At 53.5% G+C, this 21,938-nt stretch overlaps 1 long non-coding RNA gene across 3 annotated transcripts; it reads right to left on the bottom strand.

Annotated features, from left to right (window-relative positions):
* Window positions 1-2,391: 2,391 nt before the first annotated feature.
* Window positions 2,392-20,914, bottom strand: LOC111824104. Of its 3 annotated transcripts, none has more exons than XR_002827207.1 (6): window positions 20,826-20,914; window positions 18,077-18,181; window positions 15,469-17,863; window positions 11,276-11,437; window positions 11,064-11,191; window positions 2,392-2,484 (listed from the first exon to the last, which is right to left on the bottom strand). It is a non-coding gene; the product is annotated as an uncharacterized LOC111824104 (long non-coding RNA). The 3 variants fall into 3 exon arrangements; XR_002827206.1 differs by having other exon boundaries at window positions 11,276-15,581; window positions 17,176-17,863; XR_002827205.1 differs by having other exon boundaries at window positions 11,276-17,863.
* Window positions 20,915-21,938: the final 1,024 nt, after the last annotated feature.

Genomic DNA, 21,938 nt, shown 5'->3' with positions numbered 1-21,938 from the left:
TCCTGAGGATCTACCACTTGTTCATTTAGTCACTGTCCCTTTTTATTCTTCCTGTCTCTTTTGTTACAGCTTCCTATATCCCCTCTTTCTCACTTGAATTCTTTCATTCTCCTAGAGCTTCTGCCCAGAGGGAATTCATGAACCTCCACCGTCCCGTCCCCCCTGCCCCCCCGCACCCACCCACCCAACCTCTCATCAGGAGTGCTGTCCTTAGGGTCTCCTCTCCTTGTTTATTTATATGCTTACTATTTTATTGTCAGTACTGCAGTTTTAGACTTGGATTCACCCTACCCCCTGATTCGTGGCAGTCTTTTACCTCTCCCCTTAGCATCAATACACCCATTAATGTACTTCTGTACCTAACACCTGCTACTTTTTCTTCCCTATTTCTGGACTTGCATTTAGATGTTTTATTTATCCTCTTGTTCTTTCATCATTTCATGTAACGGACCTCAGCTCCCAGGGACTGACAACGCAAAGCCCCTCACACCACATTCCCAACCCAGGGCCAGGTATCTCACTGCTCACTCAGCCATTCTATTTCTCCTTTCTTTTTGGCTTTCTTTCATTTCAGTATTTATTTATTTATATGTACCCAGAGTTAAAAAACACTGTTGGTTAAAGTTATTTCTCATCTTTGGTCCCCTGAATCCTCCTTCCTCTTTAATTATTCTTTTAACTTCCTCTGTTGTTTATTTTTCTATGCCAGGAGCACCTACTCAAATTAATCAGCTTATAATAACCTGAAATAGTCCTTATATTTACTCACCTCATAATTTTTAAAAGTTATCTTTCTAAGGACACATATGTAATAACTTAATCAATAAAAAAATTTTTTTAAGTTATCTTTCTTCCTTTTCTTTAATTTTTTGCTTCTTGCCATTTTCTTTCTCCCTTTCAATCACCTGTCCCTTCTCTCCAGCATCTGTCCCACCTGGACGGGTCTCGGAACCTCGCCATTGGTTTGTGGGGTTTTCCACAGTAACTTTCTCTTTATTTTTTTAATTTTTACCTTTTTGACAAAAAGCTGTACAATAAATGTACACATGCACATCAGAATTTGGAGATAAGTGTGCACTGTGAAACCATCACTACAATCTGTCATAAACTTGTCCATCACATTGAAAAGTCTCTTCTCACCCTTGTATGTATTATTACCATTTATGATAAGAATGCTTTACATAAAATCCACCCCCTTAGCAAGCGTTTACACATACAATACAGTACAGTCACCATTGGTTTATGCATTTCTACTTACTTCTTCTTTCCTTTATTTAGCTTTTATTCTTTTGTTGAAAAACTTTAGGTGCTCTCTATTTGAATGACACATATTCCTTGGTCCATGATGACCTGATACCAGTTCGTGTGTGGCCTTATTTACACATTGATTCAGTATTTGATTGACTTACATAGTGATCTCCATTGGATCTTGTTCAGCGTACACTCTCATTCTGGCTCGTCGCTTCTTTACCTATTTGTTTATTCATTCCTTCATCGAACCAATAAAATCACCATACCTTGGGCCTTTTTTTTTTTCCTTACCGAGTTAACCACCAAGACCAGGGTGTGCACAACCCACAGTCCTTAACACATTCACATGGCACGAGCAGGCACAGGTATAGTCAAAGTGAGTGTAGCCTAACCCACTGGGGACAGGGCGGGCACTTCCCCCCGGCCCTGTGAATGGCTATCCCATGAGAAAGCAGTTTCAGGCCCCGGGAGGACACACAGAGACACACACGTCGTACACGGTCTCCCCGGTGGGAAACAACGGATATGGAGTTCATTTTTAAATAGGCAGCTTTGTTTGTAGCAATATAAAAATATTTTGGCCTTTCAAGGCAAATACAAAAGGAATGACCCATTACCATTGCTGAGCGTCTCAGTTCTCAACAATAAAGAACTTGAAGAGGTTTAGCCGGACACCGTGAAGACAGAAAATCTGCCCATTCTGTTTTCCAGACATTTCAAGGGGGTGAGCGAGGTCACTGGGGCTGCAAGCCCATTTGAAAGGCAGGTCCCTCGGCCCGAGCTCTTTCAGTGGCCTGTGAAGGCCCCCAGCTCAAAAGGGCACTTCCATCGTAGGCTGCCCCGCAGCACAAGAGCCATAGGGACACTCGGTAATGAAAGGGCCATTCATTTCGAGGAGTGAAAGAAATTCTTTTAGGGTCTGGCACTCGAAGCCGCCTATAGAATTCTTTGCCACAACACAAGAGGCTGGAGGTCCTGCCTTAGAACATGAGCCCCCCAAGGTCCTCATTCGACTGGCTTGCTGGGCGCCCACCTCCCTGCCAGCAGACCAGTGCTCAGCAGTCCCTCCCACAAGGCTCGCCTGGCGGTGTGCAGAGCGGCGGCCCCCCACCCTCAGTGACAAGGCCATAGGTGTGTGCTCCGCATTCCGGGAACTTACGATTTCACAGGTGGAGGGCGCGGGGGCGTGTGTCTGACGTCCCATCCCACGACGAATCCGGACGATGGCTTCGTCTGGAAAGACAAGGCACTAGTCACTGAAGAGAACCTCATCCAACTGAATGGAGCAGGGACTCCCCCACGTCTAGCAAGTATGGAACTGGTGACACCAAGCATCTCTCTTTTTTTTTGTAAATATATATTTTATTGATTTTCCACAGAGAGGAGGGGAGAGGGATAGAGAGCTAGAAACATCGATGAGAGAGAAACATCGATCAGCTGCCTCCTGCACACCTCCCACTGGGGATGTGCCCACAACCAAGGCACATGCCCTTGACCGGAATCGAACCCGGGACCCTCGAGTCCGAAGGCCGAGGCTCTATCCACTGAGCCAAACCGGCTAGGGCAGCGTCTCTCTTTTTAATACACTGGTCTCGCACTCGCCTGCCTGCCGAGCTCCCCACCCCAACTTCAGCCACAGATGGAGCGGAGAGGGCAGGGGACAGCATGGAACATGGCTCCTGCGGTTGGTGCTGCCCGTGTACTAAGTTCTGTTTTGTGAAATCCAAGAGTTTAGGGCCACTGCCCAAGGGAGAGCTGAGCTGGACAACAAAAGCATGAACGGGATGGGATGCTCCCTGGAAGGGCACTCTGCCTGGCTGGAAGGGCAGAGCGGCCATCAGCATGTGCTCAGGGAGATGTCAACAGTGCAGCCAGGTGGTGGCCAGGTGACCAGCAGAGCAGCTGGCCCGGGATGACACAGAGAAGTGGGTTATGGGCGGCATTAAGGGTCACTGACTTCAAGCATTTGCCTTAAATTTTGAGTTTAAAGAAAGTGAGTTGGGTAAAGGCAGGTAGGTCATTATAGAGTTTTCCCTCCGCGTCCACGGGGGATTGGTTCCAGGACCCCCCTCAGATACCGAAATCCGCGGGTGCCCTGTCCCTCACCTGAAGTGGTGTAGTGTTGGCGTGTCACCCATGCACACCCTCCCGCAGACTTTAAATCACCTCTAGGTTGCTTGTCATGCCTCATACCGTGTAAATGCTGTGTAAGTAGTTGTTACAGGGGATTGTTTAGGGAATGGCGACAAGAAAAAAGCCTGTGTGTGTTCAGTAGACGCAGCCAGCAGCCACTGTAGGCCTCACGACACAACACACGTTGTCAGCAGCAACGTGACTATTTTCCCAAATATTTTCAATCCACGTTGGGTTGAATTCATGGGTGCAGAACCCATGGATCCAGAAAGCCAACCGTATATTGGCTCATCGATTGTAACAATGTGCCACACTAATGCAAGATGCTAATGACAGGAAAGTGGGGGTGTGGGGGTGAAATGGAATTCTCTGGATTCACCACTGACTTTTTCTGTAAACCTAAAATTACTCAGAAGAAATAGTCTATTCATTACAAATTTTTAAGTGAGTGGATTTTGAACATACATTTATTAGAGTCTAGTGAAGGTAAGCAGGTGTGGCCAACAGGTGGTCTACAATGGCTGAGGTCTGAACAGGCGAGAGGGCGGAGCCCGAGACTGGGGAGAGAATGAGAGGGCGCAGGCTGCCCCTGGCCCTCCAGGGAACCCCAAGGAAGAGGCTCTCGCCAACTCCCCTGCCCTGACGTAAGCCACTGGGGATACCCCTGCTGCCTTTGCCTCTCCATTCCCTGCTGCATCACTCACTGGGGCCCCCAACATCTGAATGGGGCACTGGGGATACACCTTTTACCTCTAAACCCTCCTCAAAACTCCTTCCCTGGCCTTGAGCTTCCCGAACACTGTTATTCCCTAATGGGTTGCTTTTCTATCCAAAAAAAAAACACAAAAAGTCTTTTAAAAATAAGTACTGATGAAGCAGTTATAGCTCGTGAGTGACCGAGGGCAGACTGGTTATCTGAGGGTTCCAGGACCTCTGATTATGTGAGATACCTACCACCTGAGATGTGCCTCGCCCCCCCAGGAGCCTGAGACACCTGCGGTGGCCCTCCCACCACCCACCACCCACGGGGCCCTAAGGGACAGAGGGACTCCAGAGCCTGAACCTGCAGCAGGACTGACCGCGGGCACGGCCACTTCCCCCAGGACAGGAGCAGGGAAGTACTTTGGGGATTGTTCTGGTCTCTTAGGTAGTTTAATGGGACCTGCTTCTGCTAGGGGTGGGGGGACCATGCGCCCTCAGAGTCCCTGGTTGCCCTGGATGAACTTTCATGCAGACCCCAGGCTGCTCTGGGAAGACGCAGGCCTGGATTTGCGTGTTGTGCTAATAACACGGTCCTGGGCTGAAACCTTAACCAATGTCAGAGAAGCTGCAAAGATGAGCCAGTGCCTGGCGCCACAGGAAAACACGAGGTCCCCTTACGGGGTCCAGAGGAACGACTGTCACACACTGGTGCCTGGGAGACCTCGCAAAAAGGTATGCAGAGCTCCAGATCCACCCAGAAAGCACCGTGGACACACCCCCTATCTCCTCCCCGGCTTAACGGGGTTAGAGCATTCTCGTTCAGCATCCCAAGATCTTTAAACTCACTCTTTTCTGGAAGCACATGGAACCTAAGTGATCTGACCTGTCTTTGGGGACAAATCACTGGATGTTTAGAGCCGCCCTGAGAAGCAGGTCTGTGCAGAACTCATTTCCCGGACCTTTGTGAGGGCCAGGGCCCTGTGCATTATGGGCCCATTTACAAAAATGAGAGCGGTAATTGGAACATCTTTTGAAATCCTGTCCCCTCTCTCTGTCGCCGGCCCCCTCAGCCGCCTCACCCCCCCCTTGGTGGGCGGTGAAGGATGTTTACATATGCCTCTTCCTGGAATTTCACTCTTTGCTCCAGGAGTGGGCAATTAGAGAGAATTAGGGCCTATTTGGCGTATGGGTACCGTTAATGGATAGAATGGCAGAGGCAGCCTTGGGAAAGGCAGTCTGCTGGTCTAATTGAAGCTGGCAATTTTTTGATTCCTTGTTTCAGCTCGCAGGTATTGTAGTAACCAAGGTCACCAAACAAAGCGGCAGCCCACCATGGTAATGACGGGTGCAGCCTGACCGAGGCTCCGGGAGCTGTTTGTTAGCGCCCACTGAAGCACAGAGAGATGGCTGGGAATGTTTGCAAAGCCGGGCTGAGGCGCGCAGCGGCACAGGGCCGCTGGCTGATCACTTTTCCAGAACTTGCCACCCCGATGGCTTCTGCGGGAAGTGCTCGGCTGAGCGGGCCAGGCTGCCAACTGGGGTGTTGTGTGTTGCCAAGGGTCTCGTGACCCAAAGGCCCAGGGTGAGCCACAGGGAAGGTGTGGCCGCCGCACCCTCCTGGGACTGCAGCCGCGGGCCGGTCTCATTACACAGTGACCGCTCCACTGCCCAGAGGTTTTCCAGGACTGGCCGGCGGCCCACACATTTGGAAAAGTGCTCCATAGAATGCAATCCTCGCACCACACAGCCCCTTGGAGCGAGTGTGGGGCGTGAGCACTATTAGACTCTGTGTTCATGAGAAGCTGACCGGGAGGCCGGCTACTGGCTGCAACCCCACCGCCAGGCTGGTCGAGTGCAGCCAGCGTCGCAACAGGTTCACAGCCAGGCCTGCCACCTGGGCTCTGGTTTGCTTGTCCCTAAAGTACATCTCTTGGAAACTAATGGGCCAGTAATCTCAGCCCCTGACTCTAAAGACCCAGCAAACAAACAAACAGGCCACGGGTGACCACCGAGGAAGCTGGGAGGGTCCCACAGCAACAGGGGCACTCAGATAATGGTGATTAGGCACCGCCCCATTTCACAGATGGGAAAACTGAGTCCCAGCGGACTACAGACAGGGGCCAACTGCAGTTAGTGCTATGCATAGGCTGGAACCAGGTGTCCAAAAGGCCTCTTAGGGCTGCTGCCTGACCCTGGGTCCCAAGCTCTCCTCTGACCACCTGGCCAGTCCCAAGTAGCGGGGGTGTGCCTTCATCCCAGTGCCCACCTAGGAGACTCATGGGCCCAATCTGGACACTTGGGACCTCCGACCCGTCCCTGGCCTGTCCAATACTGATGCCCGGGCTTCTTCTGCCTCATGGATTATGCACACCTGATTATGCTACTGCCTCACTTTACAGATGGGAGAACTGAGGTCCCGAAGCCAGTGGTCACACAGACACCAGCCAAGACTGAGACCTGGGACTCCTTCCTCTCTTGCAGGGACTTTGCCCTGGTTCCCAGGGAGGGGACTCAAGCCCTCGGGGCAGTTTGGGGCAATGGTGGCTCTGTTTTCCCTCCATCTCAACAGGTCCCCTTGCTCCGGGCTGTTCCTGCTCCCGGGGTCCCTACCGACTCTCCCCCACCTTTCCTGATCCCAGCACAGCTCCGTGGATCCCCAGGTCGTCACCCCAACTTCTTAGCCTGGTGGGAAGGACCCTCTCCACCGGTGGGTGGCCTCAACAAAGGGCCAGGAGGCGGCAGGAGCCACGCAGCTGCGGCCCTGGACGGCCAGCACAGACATGCGGTCAGCCTTTGGCCCCCTGACTGTCCTCCTTCCCCAACTTTCCATTCTGGAGTTTTGTCCTTGGCCCCATTCTGTCTCTCCGGCTGTCTCTCGGGCGCCGGGCCCAGTTTGATCAAATTCTTGTTTATAGGCACAGCCACCGATTCTTCCTCCTGAGAATCTCGCAGAAAGAAAGCCCTAGAACACGGAGCGCGAGCATGGCCGGGGTCACGCGCTGGCATGGCTGGCTGAGCACGCCTTTTGTGTCGCCTCTTGTCTGCGTCTCTGAAGACACACACAAGGGCAAGGGAGCCCGCGGGGGCAGCAGCCCCCAGAGGGGACACACACACACACTCCCACACCCTCCTCCTCAGGGGAAGGTAATTGAGGTTTTCTTCTTTTCATCTGAAGAAAAGGCACCTTCTATTGAAAGAATGTATTCACAGACCTGGGAAAACTCATCTGCACTCAGCCCTCCCAATTACCCCAGGTGGCTGTGCTCCGCGGGGCTCCCCCACATTCCTTTCTGCCCGAGCCTTTGTTCCCAGCTGAACCGGCCCTGGGAGCTCCCAGGCTAAGAGTCTCCTCCTTAAGCCCCTGCCAAAGACCCTATTCACTGCGCAGAGCGACGCCAAGCAAAAGGTGGTGGGGAGCCTTCCTTGGCCCCGACCCCCAGGGTGGGGGATTTAAGAAGTCTCCATCTGGATTTTTTTCTAAGCCCAAAGAAATTGGAGAGCAATTAAGAGAGTCATGTCTATACCCTCCGCCATCCTTTCCCTTAATTAACTCCTCTCTCACACACATCCCCCCAAGGTGGGGCCACCCTGGCCTCAGCCACCCAGCACCTGCTCTGCTCACTGGTCCCCGTGACCACCGAGGACTGAGGCGGGCAGGGAGCTGAGAAGACAAATAGAGACATATCTGGTGACTTTCTAATCGCCCTGAGTTCCCCCAACAATGGCTCGAGCGATCCGTTTTCCAATGAAGACTGGAATATGGGTCCAAGTGTCTAAAATGCACTAGGGAGGCACTAGAAGTGCCAGGATGTATGGGCACCTCAACGATGCCCCTCTTAGGTACCGGGCAGCTTGGCTTGGCAAAAGTAGGGGGTCCCCCCACCTCTACTGGACCCAAGTGAACTTGGGACCCCTCTCCCTGTCCCGTCCTACTGCAGCGCCCGGGTACCCAGGAGGGTACTGTCGAGGGCTCCCTCCCTTCGCACCTTTCCTGACTCTGAGACGCTGAGCCGACGCTGCTGGTTTCTACACTGGCCATGGCCCTGTAACCCTGTGGGACCTTAATTTGGGTCAGTTCTGTGTAAAGCCACCTTCCCTTTTTTTTTTTTTTCAAGGAAAAATTGTGTAAATTCTGTGTAAAGCCGCCTTCCTCTTTTCAAGGAAAAATTCATTAGCAAGCTCATTAGAGATGGACAGATTCTCCTTTTCTTTCTGGACGTCAGATTGCACATAAAAACACGGCTAATTTCTGCATGTAAATGAACGAATGAGAAACACATGCATCGCGCTGCCCTGGGTCTTGCCAGGCTTCGACATTACTTGGAGAAATGTGCTTGGAAAGACATTTGGGGTTTGAATCACGAGTCAGGAGGCACAAGGGCAGGGACCCTGGAGGCTGCAGGAGGGCAAACTGGGGGGTGCCAAGAGGGAGCACCTTCTCCCTCCCCACGCGTACAGCGGCTGAGTGACACACGGCCCCTCTCCCTTGCCCCCGGGGAGGCAGGCGGGGCGGGAGGGCCAGCTTCCAGACAAGGCCACCGCCTCTTCCCCAACATCCGTGCCCATCCGAAAGCATCCGGGTAGAAGCAGACCCCGGGGAACAGCTGAGGATAAGGACAAAATGGCCAGAAAACCGCCACCCACCACCACCACAGAGTCCTCTGGCTGTTCCGGGTCTCATTGCTACCCCATACTGCTCAAGGATGGACCGATCCACCAAAAAAGAATTTTCCTGCAAAAGGTTTTTTGACACTTAACAACGGCCCTCCTGCCATTCCTGGGATGACTGGGATGCAAGGCTGATTTACGATACATTCAACTTCTTTCATTGAGAATTTGATCTGTTATTATCTATTTGATAATGGCTTATGCCACACGAACCCCAACACGTGTATTTGCCTGGAATTGACCATTCACAAGTGTACCTGAAATACAGCTCCGCCCAAAGCCCGGCCACCCCAAACGACTGAGCAGGGTGAGGGGCAAAGTCTGGAACTGGCTGGGCACTTGCTCTCACCTTGACTCTGCCCCTCAGCTCAGCCCCCCGTGAAGGAGTCCTGAGATGGCCCTAAGGAGGAGTCTAGAAGCCCTGGGCATTTGCCTCAGGCTAGCTCCACGGACCTCTCCGGGAAGCTCCGGACCGAGCCCCCCAGGAGTTCTGTGTAAAGTTCCCGCCCCCGCCTGTCTTCCTCGGCACCGTGTTCGCAGGTGGCTTGGCAAATGCCAGCTGTGGAGTAAATATCACAGGGCACCATCTTCCTGGGGCCCCTCCCTGGGCTTAGCCCTGGGCACACACACCCCACCTCTCTCCAGCCTGCTGGGCTCCCCCCGGAGCGAGAACAAGCACACACATGGGCAGTACTGCCCGGGTCCGCGTCCCTCGCCCCTCTCTGCCTGCACCGATGTGTTTTATTGCAATATCCGCACCCCGGTTCCATTTCGGGGAGGAGGCGGGGCTGTGAAGGAGCTGCCCTGCAAATGCCCTCAAAAGCATTGTGGGTGCTGCGTGGGACCCCGAGGACCCACCTCGAATAAGGGCGAGTGTTGGCATCTGGGGGACTGAATCAGATTCAGCCTGGCCTACAGGTCTCCCTCACCTCCCGGCTGGACGCCTGGCAGTCTGCGCTCATCGTTCATCCAGCAGCCTCCCCCCCCCCCCGGGAGCAGCAGGCGAGAGGCTGGCCAGGCACAGGGCCAGCCGCTCACCAGGACACCCCCACTGGGCTGCCACCTCCGAAAACCCCCAGAGTCCCTCCACGGGACGCAGGCTTCACCCTTTCCTGAACTCAGCCACCAGGACCCCAGAAAGGAGGGTGCCGGCAGCAAAGCCTCTTCTCTTCCTGTCACCTTGCTTAGCTGTCCCCGTCGCTGTGGGGGGCCTCCCAGGACACCCAAGTGGACCCTCTGGGCCTGCAGGCAAACCTGGGCTCCGGCACCACAGAAGGACCCCCGCCCCGAGCGCCCCGGTGGCGTGAACGAGGGAACCGCGGAGACGGGTGACGCCTGGGCTGGTGGGTGACTGCCACCCCGCTTTCTTCTTCCTCCCCACCATCACTGATTGTGTGTAAACAAACACAAACATTCCCGTCTCGCTGCAATTTCAGGGGGAAGGAAAAGAGGCCGAGAGGAGAACTCACTCAAAACCACTATTTGATTAAAGGACATTATCAAAGCCTCGTGTGCGAGGAGCCCGCATTCTCTCAGGGACTGACGTGGCCATGGCCTGGGGCAGAAATGTTTCTCTAGCTGCGGAGCAGACAGGCATTCCTACTGCCGCGTCTCCACAAGTCGGGGGTGCTTGAGAGAGCAGTGCACCCTCATTCATCTCATGAGCATGCTCAGTGAAGCTTTGTTGAGGACCTATGATGTGCCTGACCCAAGCCGGTTCTCGGGGCCCAGACCAGAGTTGGACGCTCCTCACTTACCGTATGGGGGGGGGCCCCACAGCATCCGGTCAACCAGGTGGCCCCGTCACACGCTGGCTTGGTGGGGCTCCAGGCAGCAGCCAGATTCCCAGGCCCCGAGTTGGAGTAGAAGGTAGTGATCCCCCCAAGCTAAATGTGTACATTCTTGAATGTGAGGTGGACTTAACACATTGCGTACCGCTCAGGAGTCTTCTCGAGTTTCTCGTGCCATCTGTGAAGGACCGCTCACGCGTGTTCTCGTTTTTCACGCCCATGGAAAAAGGAGCGAATCTAGATACTTATGTAAATTTTGTTTGGTCCCTCTTCATAGAGGAAAATGTTTTACGCAGTACCATACGTTTAAAAAGTACTAGGAACTTTAATTGTTTAATTGTTTAAGTAAATAAAAATGTTATAATTATTGAAGAACAACACCTAAAGTGCATTATGATGACTTAAATAACGTGCAGTTTGCCCAAAAACGTGCGGTCCCTGGCGTATGTCTTAGAGATTTCTATGCGGTACGCAATGTGTTAAGGAAATCTTGGTGTTTCAAGAAAGCAAAACACTCACCCCAAACCAGGACGGAGGCGAGAGGCTGGGCGCGGGGCTGGTAAGGAGGGCTTGGTCCAGGGCGGTGTCCTCCGGGGGCTCTTCTGCCTCTTCCGTCAGTTCTTCAGCTGACCCGGCCCAGGGTCAACCTTGGGGAGGGACAGAAAGTTAGAATACAGCGAGGCCAGCACCCCAGAAAAGCCACACTCCGAGAAAAGGCAGAGCCGTCTCACCAGAAGTCTGGTTTTCGGTGGAGGGAGGTGGCTCGTGGGAATGAGCAGTGATGGGAAAAGCCGAAGGCCTGGGTGGCAGCTCCCAAACCAACTGGAGACCTGGGGTGACGTGGGGTGAGCAGGGCCGGGGACTCACAGGGGCGGGGCAGGCCATGGGATTACCTGCTTGGGTACAACAAGGGATCTGTGAGGGAAGGAGGCAGGACCGAAGGTCGAGCAGACCCTGGGAAGCCAGGCAAATGGGAGTAGGCATTTGAGGATGTTTGCGGGAGGTAGCATGCCAGCAGGGGCTGGTCCCATAGGCACGGGGGGCCTGTTGGCAGCCTGGGCAGCAGGATGGAGAAATGGCTCCTTGGGCTGTGGGGTGTCTGGACCCAGCAGCAGGGCCAGAGGAAGCAGGTGAAAGGTGGGTGACGAAGCAGCAGGGGCAGGTAAGACAGCGGGCTGGCAGCTGAGGCCCACAGGAAGCTGAAGCCAGGTGAGTTGGGCACAGAGAAGGGGGAAAGCAGAGCTCCTAGTGGGCAACAGACCAGGGGAGGAGCCGCCAGGTAGAGCAGACAGGTAGGCAGCCAACTGAGCTCCCTGGAGGTTCCCAGCCACCTGTCCTTTGCATAGGACAGTCTCCAGCCAAAGGAGCTAGATTTAGCCCCAGGCGGGAGGCAGGTATCATGGAGGGAGGGGTCCAGCTCATGGACCCCCAACTCAAGAGGGAGACCATGTGGCCAGAGCCCGAGGGTACACATACCACATTCCGGGGTGCATTCAGCTCTGGGCTGAGTCGGGGAGGCAGAGAGGGCAGGAGAGGCTGGCTACGTAAAGGTCACCGGCCAACTGGCCCAAAGGCGAACCAGGCCAGCCCCTCGCACAGTCCCGCTGTCCTGCCTTCTACAGAGCAGTCGCTGCGCCAGTGCTGGGAGGCCAGGCCGCCCTCGGCAACGACACCCCCCGGCCCACTCTCCCGAGGGCAGAGGCCATCAAGGGACCGGCTAGCGTGGCGGGTGCTCAGGCCGGGCCGGGCTATGGGCTAGCTCAGTAATGATCAACTGTTGGATGAAGGTTGGCCGCGTGAGTGAATGAAGGGGCGAGACCGGCAAGGCCCCTGCTCAAATGGGGGTGCCCACCCCTCCCTAAATTGAAGTCCACTCTCTATCCTTTTGACCTACATGTGACTCCTGGCGTCCCAACAACTCCTCTAGCAGCCGAGGTCCTTCGTTGACTCACCTGCCCAAACAAACAAACATCCCACATACTTTTACTGAGCCCCACGTGTGCCAAGCTGGTGCTGGGACACCCAAAGGAGGTGTGGGCTGGCCTAGGGCACCCCCAGAACACTGGGTTAGGAAGTGGCGATGGAGGGGTGAGGGAGGAGAGAAGGTAGCATGCAGAACAGAGGTGGGAACAAGCAAAAACAGGAAACCGGAGCTCAGAATAGCTGGAGAAGGGGAGCATCTCTGGGTCCTACTCATCCTCTAGGATCCCACCTGGCTACAGCCTCCTCCTCCATCACCGGGGCCTCCAAGGTTGACTGAAGGATGGATGTGGAGAAGCGTGGGCTCTGGAGGTCAGGGGTCAACCCAGGAAGTCACCCAAGACCTGAGCTGGAAGAGTGGGACGCAGGGTCCCACGTGAACAAGCACACAAGCAGGTGCCACCCCTCAGGGAGCCGTGAGCTCAGACCCCTCCGCTGGTGAGCACAGAAAAGCTAGAGACCGGTGAGCCCAGAAACCCAAGCAGGCGGGGATGTGGGAGCCAGTTCCCCTAGGGCAGTGACGGCGAACCTATGACACGCGTGTCACCTCTGACTCATTTTTTGGGTTGATTTTTCTTTGTTAAATGGCATTTAAATATATAAAATAAATATCAAAAATATAAGTCTTTGTTTTGCTATGGTTGCAAAGATCAAAAAATTTTCTATATGTGACACGGCACCAGAGTTAAGTTAGGGTTTTTCAAAATGCTGACACGCCGAGCTCAAAAGGTTCACCATCACTGCCCTAGGGCCAGGCAGTTGGGGCTCCAGGAATAACACAAACCCCCAAGATCCTGGCCAACTAATGCCTTCCACCCCTCCTCAGGTGCTCAAATGCTGAAATACCGGTGACCTTGGGCTTGTATTTTAATTATCAGTATGAATTTGAGGTGAGAAGGGTCCTCTGGAATTTTTTTCCCCCTATTAAAATGCATCCTCTCATTTAGAAACTCCAAAAATTGTTCTATTCCTTTCCTCTCCAGTCCCCTCCTCTGGGCAACATCTGGGTCACCTCTAAGGTAGGGCCTTCAACCTTTTTATCGGGGAGCCGGATGAGAGCTGGTTTTGCTAACTTGGGAAGAGGGCAGAACTCTGATTCCGGCCTTCAGCTGACAGGTAAGTGAAGGGAGAGGCGTAAATTTCCTACTAATCAAGTTTTCTCGCTCCCAAGCACCCCGCTTCCCTCTTAGTTTTTTTCCATTTGGCTGCAGGTCTGGCCAGAGCCTGAAGTGTAATTAAAATAACCTAATTTAACTGATTGATCTACCCCGGGGTGGGAAATGTCCAGAACTGGAGACACACAGGGCAAGTTTCAGGCTCTGGCCAGACCTGCTGACATTAACGGGCAAGGGGGAGTTCAAGTATCAGGATAGAAGGGGGTTCAGGTGGGGCACAGGCCGGTTCAGGTGGATAGGACATGTTCTGATGCAAGATCTATTGTAAAGTCCCCTTGGCAATCCTCTGGTGCTCTGAACCTCACTCTCCTTAGAATGCGGGACCAAAGCGTGAACCCCAAACCATACCCTTCCAGGGGGTGCCTTTGTGATAATCCCCCGGGGCCCTACACCTGTGACGTGGCATGCTTTTTCATGTCCGGTGGACGCTGAAACAAGTGAAGGTGCATGCTGGAGTGGGAGCCCCGCACCCCGTGTCCTCATCTGTGTGTGAATCTCAACAGGCAGGCAGCCCCTGGCCCAGTGCAGCTGCCCGCCGGGCCCAACAAAGGAACCTTCTGCAAAGCAACCCTCTCCCCAAAGCCGCCTTCCACCTTCAGCCCCACTCAATGGGCCTCGCCAAGGCTGAAACGAGGAGCAAAGGAACCCTGGGCCCCGGCCCCGAAATTACAAGCGTGGCCTTGGGACCATCGCCTCTGCCCTGCAGACGGCAGTTCACCTCATTATGATAATCAGTGTGTTTTTCCTTCACAGACAAAGAAGGCTCCTTATGAGAGGAACACTGGAGCCCAGCAGCTCCCTCATTAGCGTCTGCAGCCTCTTCCTTGACAAGGTCCAAGACTAGCCCTGTGTTCATTAAGGGAAAAGGGCGGAAAGTGCAAGGAAACTGAAAAACACAGCTGGGGGGAGGGGAAGGGCTTTCTGTTGGCCATTCATTCATTGAAAGACTATGTGTACCTTCAGGACTTAATCACCAGCCAAGGGGCCACGTAGAGTTTAACCGGGATGAAGGCGGTAAAGAGGTTAAACTTGATAGGAGTTAAAACCCCAAAACGGGGCAATTTGATTTGAAAGCTTCCTGGGACTTGTCACTTGGATCATTAATTTAAAACCCTTTTCCTGTTTATTTTAGCCCAACCCGACACTAGAGGAAACCTTTCCCTAGATGTGTTTTCCGCCGATGTTAATATTTTCTAAGTCCCCTTCCCTACTTTATTGTCTTTGGTGCCTTTTCTCATTCTTTCCTTTCTCTCCCACCTCTCCCTGCCCCCTCCCCCCACTTCTTTCTTCTCTCTATGGCCCTCCCCGTGGGAACTTTACCTGTAAGAAAATCTGTTGGTGACTCTAATTGAATTTTCTTACGAATACTTTAATGACCTTATTTCAAGTGCCTCAAATAGTGTCTGGTTCTTACCTGCAAGATAGTTCGCCAGACCTGCCAGGTGAACATTATTAATCCTATTTTGCGACTGAGAAAGAAGTGGCTTGGAGAAATTGACCTAACGTAGGGCCTCAGCACTAGGTGGGTCAGCCAGGACTCAACTCCAAGGAGGGATGGTGAAAGGCAAGTTCCAGAAGTTGGGAGCTCTGGCTACGTGAGGTCCTACGAGAAGGGATGCTGGGGCAGGTGTCCCTGTGGATTCTAGAGGGAGTGTGTGTCAATAGGTGTGAACCAGAGCCCAAGAGCCACCTGAGAGGAAGACTGGAAATGTGTCCGTGTGTCCATGAGCTGGAAACTACCCAGGTTTAAGCTACAGAAAAGTCATTACCTTAGTGAAAGCCGCTGGACGGAGCAGAGAAGGCAGGAAGCAGTGGGTTGAAGAGGAAATTGGAGGTGAGGAAGGAAGACAGCAAGTGGAGACAGGCCTTTGGAGAAGCGTGGCTGCGAAAGGAAAGAGAGAGACGGTAGTGGCCAGACAGGAGGACAGGAGGAGCCGGAGGCTCAGGCTGCGGAGAGAGCAGTTAGGAAGCCGGAGGAGATAACTGGAGGCTGGAGGTGAGACAGGAATGACGAGTGCAGAGGACACCTCTTCCTTTACAACGCAAGGGGGGTGCAAATGTGTGTGGACCCCAATCTGAAGGGCCCCTTGACAGCCTCGGATCCCCTGGGAGGCGGTAGGCCAGCCCCGGGTCGGGACAGGGAGTTGTGAGGTTCAAATGAATTGACAATTGCAAAAAGGCCTTTGCAAGCGGCAAAGGGAGACTTAGCGTTCACTGTATTTACTCGCTGGTAGTGGGAGGCCTGAGTTTACAGCCCACTCAAATCTCACTGGGGCCTGGATTTCACTGACCATAAATTATGCGTCCTTACATTAAGGATGTAAAAAGCAGTGGCAAAAGCCTCTGGAAGACAAAAGGTTCCCTCCTAATAGCCTGGATTAACTCAAAGCAGATCTCCGCCCACTTCATTCGTCACCTCCCAAGTCACCCTTCCACCTTCATTTGCCATATAATCCAATCAGGCCCTTTCAGAGGCCCGGGAGCTATTGTCTCCACCAAGCTGGGCTTCTCAAAGCGGCCTGAGCTGTTTTTGTCTTGTCTGGACAAAACTGCTTGGCTTAAAAGGGGACGAAAAAAAGTGCTGGTCAAATGAGGACCCCAATTAGCTTCCAAGAGACTGTTTGCATCATCTTTGTGTCACGTACCAGGCCTGGTGTGCTGGGCATATTGTCGGTGTTCAGAAAAGGTTTGTTGAATTAATTCTGTTTTTATTCATTTTGAAATTTATTTATTGAGCGCACACACTCACAGCACCTACTGGGTGCTAGCCCAATTACTAGGGCTGGGCGTGCGAACAATCAGAGTGTTAAGGACCTTGCAATTTCCACAGCAATTTGCAAAGCACTTTCCTAGTAGTTACATCATTTGGTCTTCAAAAGCACCGTGTGGGGTAGATAAAGGCGGGTGGGTTTTTTTATTTTTTTTTAATCCTCATTTAGACCATGAAAGGAACTGAGACCTGGAGAAGTTAAGCGACTTGTGTAAGGTCACACCATTATTGAGGTGGAGCCAGCACATGGTAGCAGCATTGGGGCCACCCAGACCCCCAAGGCCCCCCTAGGCAGCTAGGATTTCAGACGGTCCTGCTGTCAAATGCTTGATTAGAAATCAAGAGCTCTGAGTCTAACTCTGGGCCAGGGGGGTAAGAGGTAGCTACAATGTCACCCAGGGTCCAACTCTGACCCCTCGTCTTGCCAGCAGTTATGACAAAATACTTACGCTCCTCCAGCCTCAGTGCCCTCACTGTAAATGTGAATAAATCCTGTCCCATAGAAGGGCCATTCAATCCCCACCCACCTTTATAACATGACCCAAGCCAAGGCCAAATTCATTCTTATCTGTAAATGATCATCACCTATATGTCTGACATAGAAATAACATAGTCAAAGATCATAGAAAGTGCTCTGGAAATGACTGCATGCATAATTGATGTTCCTATTCAAGTCAGCCCATCACCCTTCTTGGTGGCGCCCTACCTGTGCAGGAGAGCCCCGTGGACAGGGGCTGTCGGAGAGCTGTGGGAAAATAAACAAGAGGCATCAGACAAGTGACTCGGATGGGGATGGACTGACCGATCAAACTTTCAACAAATGTTTGCGGAACACCTCCTCTGTGCCCAGCCCTGCCCCAGGCTAATTTGGCTCATTTAATACTCACAACAACCCTAGGAGGTTGCTCTTCTCATCACCATTCCCCGGAAAGGACGGGGATGCCCATGACGTCAGGGCACATGCTTATTCCAGAAGCCCACCACGGCTTTGGAATTGCCAGTGAGATGCTGGCGGAGCCCTTGGCCCAGGTCCCCCTCCTGAGAAGTTCCCAAAGGGATCCTTCTATTCAGGACATCATCCGGGCAACAATAGGGTCAGCTGAGAAAAACTGACACCTTCTTGGGGAGGGAAACACTCCAGGTCGCTGGCATATTAACACAAGCAGAGACTTACAGGAAAGTATTCATAGCAATAGGCACAAGCATAGCAAAGGTCAGGGGTTAATGTCCAATGCCCCCTCACTAGGGCATTGGATTAAGTCTTTAGCCAAGAGGAACAGCTGGTTGGTCAGTTCTGGTCCTCTTCAGCCTCTGTGGTCCTGGTCCTGGGGGGTCTCTGCCAGTGGCTGCTTGGTATGCGGGTGGGATCCAAAAATGGGCGCTCCTGAGGTCTTCTGCAATTGATCAAAGGTTAAAGGAACCGCTTAAAAGCCCAATTCTAGGTACTAATTAAAATTTAAATGAGTTAATTATAACTAAAACTAATTAGTTAAAATTTAAAATTGTCCTTTAATTGCTCATGGGTCTGGGGGTAGTGGGAGGAGTGTGGCAGGGGTGGATTTGGCCGCCATGTTGTACATAAACCACCACAAGGAGGGGTTGCATACCATAAGGTAGAGATGAGCAGCAAGCACCTTGGCAGCAGCTGGGCTTCGACAGGTGGTCCTTGAAGACAAGGAGGTGAATGGTGATGTCATCCCTGAAGAGAGAACCTATAGCATGGGAGGGGGCCATATTAGAAACCATCTTGATGACCTCTAATGGCCAGCGCAGGAACAGCAGAAGAGTGCGCGCAATTAGAAAAAAGAGGGGAGTAGAGCAAAGGAGGAGGAGTGTTAGGAAGGAAGTTGGAGGGGTGAAGAGAGAAGAGGGAGGGGTGAGGAGGAAGAGGGAGGGGTTAGGAGGGAAGAGGGAGGGGTACAGAGGAAGGAAGGAATCAGAAAGAGGAGGGAGTAAAGGGGGGGATGAGGGAAACGGGAGGGGAGGGGGAAGGAGAGAAATGGGAGGGGTCAGAGATGGGAGAAATAGGAGGGGGAGGAGGGAGAGCAGAAATAGGAGGGGAGGAGGGAGAGAAGTGGAAGGGGAGGAGGGAGAGAAGTGGGAGGGGGTAAGGAGGACTTGATTGACAGGACACAAGTGTTAACTGTGCGCATGCGCAAACTCAAGCCGGATTTGGCGGGCTGAGAACATTTGCAGGCACAGACCGCTAGGGGGCGCACAGTCGGCTCCAGAGCCCAAGAGCACAGCCACCTGCGGAGGGCGCCTCTCGCCCCTCCCGTGCCTGGCCCGCAGCTGCCAGGGCAACAGCTGGCATAAGATGGGCGGGAGAGCGCCCAACAGGTCTCAGGCTATGAGGGTGGGCACAGCCCACCCCAGCTCATCACGCAAGACCACTAAGTCCCCTAAAACGCAGGCACGCCATCACCAGCCAGAATCCACCTGTGGGCATGCAGCAGCACCCCCACGCAACCGCCCAGAGGGCCTTCTGTGTCTCGCAACAGTGGGGGTCACCAAAGAGACATGAGGATATCAAGAAAACACTCGCCATAAGGGTCTTTCCAGAACATGATTCCACTTTTAATAAGTAAAAACACAGAAAGCTTGGCCCCGACCTTCGGTAAGTCCAATTAAACAAATTAAAACGTAAAAGATCTGGTTCTCAATACAACACTTTCACTCATTTCAGTGGTCTCTGGACACATGATACAAAATATGGTATTCTACAAAATAATATAAACACGGCCAAAACCACCGCAACTCATCCAAACCACCATTAACCGCCCCCGCCCCCCGCCCCAATCTAGCCTCCCTCCCTTCTCCACAGAAGAATTCCAAGACCCCGCACGATGGCGCCTAATTGACTACTGCATGGCCTCTTCATCCTGCTCAAATGAGCCACACCTTCCTGAGATCCTCAAACCGAAAACCAAATGAAATAAACTAATCCGCGTCCACGCATTTCCACGACCCCCAAGTCACGCAACCAGTGTGGACCAGGGCATCTCCGCCCAGCGCGAACCCTGCAGCCGTTCCCCAGTGAACCTAGGGATCTTAAAACATTCCCCACTTGGGTAATGAATACAGAATTCTCCAGTAAATCTCACGCCTGACCCCCTCCAGCAGAAGAACAAAGGCCACCTCCCCTCCCCACCCCGCCCCCCAAAATTCCGCAGTGCCACCAGCGCCCTCTGCCGGCCATCAAGAAAACATTCCAGAAACCTGCCACGTAGCAACCCGCTAGCGCCCCCCCACACACGCACGCGCGCGCGCACACAATCACACTCACACTCACTCACACACACACACACAGCCCGCCATCCCTGAGTGGGGAGGGGGTGGTATGGGGGGGCTTGACAGGGACAAAGGAAATGGCAAACGGCGACTTTTATCAAAAATCAAAAGCCCGCAACATGTCAGAATCTTCCAGAGACCATCACGCAATGCTGAAAGGACCCTCCGACCCCCAATTCCCAGCTCACGGCGCCCAGACCTCCCAAACACACCCCCTTTTCTGCTTTTTCCTCTCTTCCCTCTTGCTTCCCAGACAGCCTTCTCTCCACGCCAACCCACCCCCCTTTTCTCCTCTGCCAGGACCCCCAATTACTGGGCCCTCCCTCCGTCCGCCCTTCCTACAGAACTGATCGTGGGGGGCTTCTGGCAGGTTTGCACTTGGGCGCCATCTCTCTCCACCGTTAACAAGGAGGTTTATCCGAGTGAACCCAGATGATATCGGTTAGAAATTTTACTCTTCGTTTTTCACTAACGCGGGCTCTGCACTCAATCTGTGTGCTTGCCTCGGGAATCCCTGGCGGGTAAGAACCTCTACTCCTCACGCCCACAGGCCACCAACGTGCTCACCAGAACCTGGGGGGTGGGAGGACTATGCCCAGGAGACCTTTCTCTTCGGGTGCTTTTCCCCCCTAATCCGCGGGGCATGCAGAATGCGTCGGCCGCCATATCTCCCACCATTTGTGGTTCGAAAGGTAGCTTTAAACACAGAAAATCGGGGCTTTGGACCCCAGTGACCACGGGACACGGGATTCCGACATGGGTTTGGGGCCGATTCCTCCCACTCCTCTTCATTTAAGCCCCCACCACCCTCCCTACCCTCATGAACTGGACGAAAATGGGGCCCTGATTCCCCCCCCCCCCCCAAAAAAATGTGCCTCGAGATTTTCCTTCCTGACAGCATTTTGTTGCCGATGCTTGGGACCAGGCGAGGTGGCCACCTTTCAGAGAAGGTCCCGGCGGTTGTCCTTCGTCCTTCGGCATGTCCAGGAGGACAGCGGCCGACCCGGACGAGGGTGTAGCCTTTATTTTGCACATCCTTTCCGCCAAGGATGGCCAACGACTCACCTGGCGGGGAGATTCTCGCGTGGGCGCCCCGGTTCTTCGGAGGAGCTGCGGCCCAGGCCAGCAAGCCAAGGCGCGCTCCATCCAGCTCGTCGCCGTCTGCGCTAGGGGCTGGCTGGGTGGGGTTTATATGGAGGCGCAGAAGGGGTGGTCTCTGACGTCAGCGCATTCTGCTGCAATGCGCTCATTTCTCCAAAAGTGATTGGCTGGAAAAATGAGCCCCCCAGATTCTATGACAAATTGCTCTAGCCGCACCCAGATTGCAGCAAAGAAGGGAGGAAAAAATTCTGCCGCAGTGCCCCTCGCCGCCATGACCAACACCCAGTGCTCACGGGTGTTTTTTCCCTCCACGAGCCCCGCTCGCCACCCGGGCCATTTGTGTGCACCGTCTTCTGAGAGAAGGGGACCAGGGGTGTTTTTTCGCGGGTGGGCCGAGGGTCGAGCGGGGCTCCGGGGGTGCTCGGTCACGCACCTGGCTTTTTCGGAACCTCTATTCCAGGAGGCATCTTAGGGAGAGAAAAGGATGCTGCCTGCGTATTGTCCTGGAAAATCACATCCCGGGCAAGATAACCGATTCCCAACCGTAAATCGGCGCCTGTCAGCCCCCCCGCCCATTTCTGATCGGTTCCCTTTGACACGGGAGACTAGGCACACAGCACCTTCGACTCCGAAAAATAAAATAAAAAAATAAACGAGAAAAAAAAACACACAAAAAAAACGGGTTTTGAGTCCAGGCTCCGCTGCTTTTTACAACCCGTGTACCCAGAACCTGCAGTACCCCCTCCTCTGCTAGGGGGCCCGTTTCTCCACGTTAACAAGGCGGTACCCCCTAACGGGATTGTGATAGGAACCTACGCCCGAGCTTTGTCCCTCTAGGGACAGGACTTTTCGAGGTCTGTGTCCCACCTGGAGGTGAATGGGGTACCCCCCCCAAAAAATGGATGTGCTTTGCCCACACGTTCACTTTGGAAAGCAGCCCCCCACTCCCCTGCAGCGCCCCGGGAAGACGGGCAGTGACACATGTTGCCGCAGAGCCGGGCCGGGCCCCTGGGATCCGATCCTACAGTGCGCTCTCGGCAGCTCGCGGCACCGAGGGCAGAGCGGGCAGGGCCGTCA

Source organism: Myotis lucifugus, unplaced genomic scaffold, assembly GCF_000147115.1.
Source record: "Myotis lucifugus unplaced genomic scaffold, Myoluc2.0 scaffold_923, whole genome shotgun sequence".
Taxonomy (NCBI): domain Eukaryota; kingdom Metazoa; phylum Chordata; class Mammalia; order Chiroptera; family Vespertilionidae; genus Myotis; species Myotis lucifugus.
Note: the sequence above shows the minus strand (reverse complement) of the source record. Positions and strands in the feature narration are given on the sequence as shown.